Source organism: Benincasa hispida, chromosome 1 (assembly GCF_009727055.1).
Source record: "Benincasa hispida cultivar B227 chromosome 1, ASM972705v1, whole genome shotgun sequence".
Lineage (NCBI taxonomy): Eukaryota > Viridiplantae > Streptophyta > Magnoliopsida > Cucurbitales > Cucurbitaceae > Benincasa > Benincasa hispida.
In genome coordinates, this window is record NC_052349.1 from 66,507,562 (window position 1) to 66,513,561 (window position 6,000).

Sequence of the window (6,000 nt, forward strand, 5' to 3'; positions counted from 1 at the left end):
CATCTTGTCAATATACGATGCCTGAGACAAGGCCAACATTTTGTTCTTACGATCCCTATAAAAAAAATGCGCCTCTCCCAAATCTTTCATTTCTTAATGTCAGTCAGAAGCCTACATCATTCCCAATGAGTAGGATATCATCTACATATAGCACAAGGAAAGCTACTGAGTTGTCGATGATTTTCTTGTAAACGCAAAACTCATTAACATTTTGATCAAAGCCAAATGATTTGATCGTACTATCAAATCTAATGTTCCAAGATCTAGATGCTTGTTTCAGTCCATAAATGGACCTATTAAGCTTGCAAACTTTTTACTCTTGATCTTGATCAATGAATCCTTCTAGTTGAGCCATGTAGATGGTCTCTTTAAGATTACCATTCAAAAAGGCATTCTTGACGTCCATTTGCCATATCTCATAATCATAAAATGTGGGGAGAATCCTGATAGACTTCAACATGACAATAGGTGAGAAAGTTTCCTCATAGTCCACACCCTCGACCTGGGTATAACCCTTTGCCACAAGTCTAGCCTTAAAGATCTGCACCTTTCCATCTACACCTTTTTTCCTCTTGTAGATCCACTTATAACTTATACGTTTTACCCGATCAGGCTGATCCACAAGTTCCCAGATGAAATTGAAGTACATAGACTCAATTTCCTGATTCATGGCCTTAATCCACTCATCTTTGTCAACATCCTCCATTGTTTGCTTATAAGACAATGGATCCTCAACTCCATCATCAGATATGATGTTTTGGGCTTCAGTTAAATCCATGTAGCGTTCAGGTGGGTTCGCAACCCTCCCACTACGTTGAGGCAGTCTCAAATCTTGAGATGGTTGACGAGATGAACTGACATCAACAACTCTTATTGATCTATCAACTTATTCAACAACTCTTGTTGAACTCTCAGTAGTCTCATTAGAAATCTCATTTAAAACAAGCTTACTTCATGGCTTATGATCTCTTATGTGGTTTTCTTCCAAGAAGATAGCATTTTTCGATACAAACACCTTATTCTTTCTTGGATCATAGAAGTATCCACCCTTCATTTCTTTGGGGTAACCTACAAATAGGCAAACTTTCGAACGAGGTTCCAACTTTTTAGGGTTAGCCAAAAACATGTAGGTTGGACATCCCCAAATTCTAAAGTGGCGTAAACTACCTTTACGACCTCTCCATAACTCAAAAGGTGTTCAGAAACACTTTTCAAGGGAACATTGTTCAAAATGTAAACTACAGTCTCTACTGCATATCCCAAAACGAGTTGGAAGATGAGCATAACTCATCATAGACCGAACCATGTCCAACAGTGTTCTGTTTCTCTTTTCTGATACACCATTTTACTGAGGTGTACTGGGGCTGAGAGTTGGGACGTGATTCCATGTTCTATCATATAGTTCTGGAACTCTAAGTTCATATACTTTCCACCACGATCAGATCATAGTGTTTTTATCTTTTTACCTAACAAGTTTTCAACTTTAATCTTATACTCCTTGAACTTTTCAAGAGCGTCAGACATATATTGCATTAGGTATAGATACTCATATCTTGAATAATCACTATGAAAGAGATGAAATATTCATACCCACCTCAAGCTCTTACACTCATCGGACCACAGAGGTCTGAATGTATAAACTCCAAGATTTCTTTGGCTCTATAACCTTTTTTAGTAAAAGGTCGTTTGGTCATTTTGTCTTCAAGGTAAGATTCACACACTGGCAAAGAGTTTTCTTTTAAACTATTTAGATGTCCACATTTCACAAACTTCTCAATCCTATTGAGATTTATGTGACCTAACCTTAGATGCAAAAGATGGGCATTTTCCTTAGGAGAAGCCTTTGGTCTTTTTGCGGTTGTTGATGTTTTGAACATTTCAGTATTAAGTAAAGCTTTTATGACTATCGACCTTAGTACATACAAGTTATTTTCCATTGAACCAAAACCAATATTCATACCATTCTTAAAAATAAACACTTTATTCTCAGAAAAGAAGATGGATTAACTCTGTTCAATCAGACAAGAAACTGAAATTAAATTCCTTTTAATATGAAGAACTACATAAACATTATCCAGTAACAGATAACGTTTCTTGTCCAAAAATAACTTAAGTCTACCTACAAAAATAGTTGAAACGGCCTCACCAGTGCCGACTCTAAGAGTCATCTCTCTATTTTCCAACATTTTACAAGAATTAAATCCTTGATAGGAAGAAATAGAACCTGAATCAAGTATCCAGGCAGAATCATTATTCTCTACCAAACACGTCTCCAAGACAAATAAATTCACATTTTTCATCTTTATACTTCTTCCTCTTCTGGAGAGTAGTGGGATCAAGATCAAAACCTATATAAGCTCCAAGTTCCATTTCAGAGAACAATTCTCTTCGATGAACTTCATCTGAGTCAGCAACAATTGCTTTCTCTTTTAGTCCCTTGACATTCAAGAAGGACTGAAGATTATCTTGGGAACTGATACCACTAGTTTTACTGTCATCAATCCCATTTTGCTCAAAAAATGAGAACTTGCATTCAAACAATTCTTGCAATGAGTCCATGATCTCACGTGCAATGACCACGTTCTCAACCCTTTTGGCCAATGCATCAGGTATGCTTGACAAAATGTGAAGTCAGGCTATCGAATTAGCCTTCATGCACGCCTCATATGCATTACGAACATTTTGCGTTGCATTAAGGTTTGGGACTTGAGGACACTCCTCAACTATGACAAACTCGAGGTCGTTTACCACGAAATACGTTTTAATGGACTCTTTCCAATGTATGAAATCGGTCAAATTAGAAAAAGCAACTAACAGAAAATCAAGCATTGACATGTTACTGAAAAAAAAAACATATTGATCTACGTTATATTTTGAGCAAATACTCTTTTAGAACAAATCCAATATGGTTTAACAAAATATAAATGAACCCCATAACACATCTAGTTTTGCAATGACGCTTTAGTGGTTTAGGACAAAAGCCACCGAAGGGTAGTCAATTTATCCCTCCTCTGAATTGAGATACTCTCAACTAATCATTAATACGATGACAACTTTTGTTCCAATAACGACTAGCCATCATTGATTTGGTCAAGAAATCATTAACTTGCTTAACAATTTCTCGTAAGTGTGACTCTTCATTTTAGATCCTAGAGTTCAGCCCAAGCAACCAATTCGAAGGGAAAAAAATCCAATTGGAGCAAAAAATAAAGCTACCCTATCCATTTTTGAAGTTTGCATTTATTTGATCAACTGCACAAACCATCCAAAGGGGGGCGCGCCCAAGGTGCCTCGAGGCCGTGGAAGAAGGTCTCACGGTGCAAACCAATGAAGGAGACTGCAGGACATGTTGACACACATCCTTCTCCCACTTACTATAAATGCTCTCTCCATTCATCTTGATATTGACCCATGCAAACACTATCTGAAAGGGGACGCTCCCAGGGCGCCATTGAAGGAACTCTTATACAAGAATACCTATGAGCGGAAACGGATCTTTTCAATTCATTGTGACAGAATTTCCACATATACATTCACACATACAGATATGCATTAACAACACTAAATATTGGCATGCTTAAAGGATAAATAAACAAGAGATGAGAGAACATATCAGTTGAAGATTTTCTTCACAGAAAATCTCGCGTTCGTTGGAACGACAAGCTATCATTCAACAATAACCAATTGTCTATCACGAACAGTCTCCACTCGAACAGATGAAGAAAAGGGATGACACCACCACTTGGAATCCTCAGTATTCTCGGAGTGAGAATCCAAAGAGTGGGCTCTGTTTGGATTTAGTAGAGGGGATGAGGAAAATAGATCGTATACAACGATCAAGCAAGTGGGAGAAAGACTCGTTTATCGTATAGACAAAATGCTTGATCGTTTAGGTGAAGTATACGATCATGTAGGAAAAGCTAAGCAATCATCTATATGATCGGTTAGTAAATCTCAGGCACTAAACGATCGTTTAGTAAAAGATAAGCGATCGTTTAGTAAGTAGCGCACGCGGGTGTAAGCGATCGTTCAGTAAACAGTACTATCGTATAGGCTCTGATTTACTAAGCGATGACTTTCTAGAATCGCAACACATTGTGAGCTATTTAAGTATTTCAAAACGATTCTTCATCTTACTCATCAGTTACGAAAATAGAAGGGACGCCAACTAATTATCCCATAAGTATCCAATTAATGAATAGTAAATAAAATTACATTATATTCATAACCTATGGTTTAATATCATATATTAACTATAGTATTTTTCCTTCACTAGATATAAATCATATTTATATCTAATTTCCTCCAAATTAATATATCTCATACATAAAGTCAATTATATCATATATAATTAACTAGTTCAATTATATCATATATAATCGAACTCCCTCTTGTCAATTTCAACATTTCAAACTGACCTAAAAACTAATTCTCAACTTGTATCCAAGCTACCAAGGGGAACTTATGAACCTATGGCTTGAAGCTTTAACGGTACGTGAATAACTGACTAAGCTCTTTAGCCACGATATCCACCATCCGTTAACTGCTAGGCATTCTACTAAAGATCGACAGTTGAACTCTTTTTACCACAAATATATTTCTATGTCCATCGAATATAACCAATCATCAGTACGATGACCCTTCACAGATGCTCGTAAGTACAGTTAGACCAATTTACCATTTTGCCCCTGTCGTTACATCTTACTCCTTGAGTATCACTAATCCCTCAAATGAATAATACAACATAGTCCTACTATGTGTCCGAAGGAACTCTTGTTCATGAGTACCTACAAGAAGAAGCGTATCTTTCCAATTCATTATGACAGAATTGCCGCATATACATTCAAACAGACTTTCATATGCTAAAGGGATCAAGAAATCATACCAGATGAAGATTTCTTCTTCACAGAAAGTCTGAAGCCCAACCGTCTACCTGATGCGTGGTTAATGTGATGAAATAAAGGTATATAATGTGATAGTGGAGTATGCATTGTGCATGCATGTTTTCTTAGCAAGATCCAAGTATAAACCCCACTAAATTGCCCGATAAGCCTAGGGTCGAACACAGGGACTATAGACACAGTATGAGATGGTAATTTCAGATCTCTTTGCGGTGACAAATAAAACAATGCGTTGGTTGGTATGTTGTTTAAGGTATAAAGTCTATGTGGCGGATTTGAGAAAAGAGTTAATAATACGAAAATACAATGAGTATGCAAGTGAACGGGTTGAGAAGAGATTTAATTAACACTTCCTAAGATTGCGCCCATGTTATGCAATCATGCTACACACATGCACTAGCAAGTCATCTCTCAATACAAATGCTAGAGCTTCTAGTTTTAGAATGATGTATGTGATGATGTCTATAGGACTTATTCCTAAGCCTCTATTCTTGTCTATGCGATGAGGAATGACACACACATACACAAGGCGACCGCATACTACCGTATCGCAATCTCTAAATGCGCTCGGGCGCTAAATTCTTTGGATCGCAATTCCGCCTTGCGTCAACTCATTTTCCTGCACAAAATACATAAGTTAGCTGCTTTAATGCAATGGACGCATGCGATTGCAATGTCCTAAACTTAATGCTTTTGGACGCGATTTTATATACTTTTACCGTCGCAATCCTTCATTGTTTTATATCTTTGCGCTATAATAACGTGCATTTCTACCCATTATCACTACCTCGAACAATCACCACTTGGACAGAAGGAAACGAAGAAGACAACACCACTCAGAGCCTCAGTATTCTTGGAGTAAGAATCCAAAGTGTGGGCTTTGTTCAGATTTGGTAGAGGGAAGGAGGAAGAGAGACCGTACACAACGATCAAGCAAGTGAGAGAAAAGGTCATTTATCGCATAGACAATATGCTTGATCGTTTAGGTGAAGTATACGATTGTGTAGTAAAAGTAAGTGATCATCTATACGATCGTGTAGGAAAAAGTAAACATCGTGTAGGAAAAGGTGAGCGATCGTCTAAACGATCGCATAGGAAA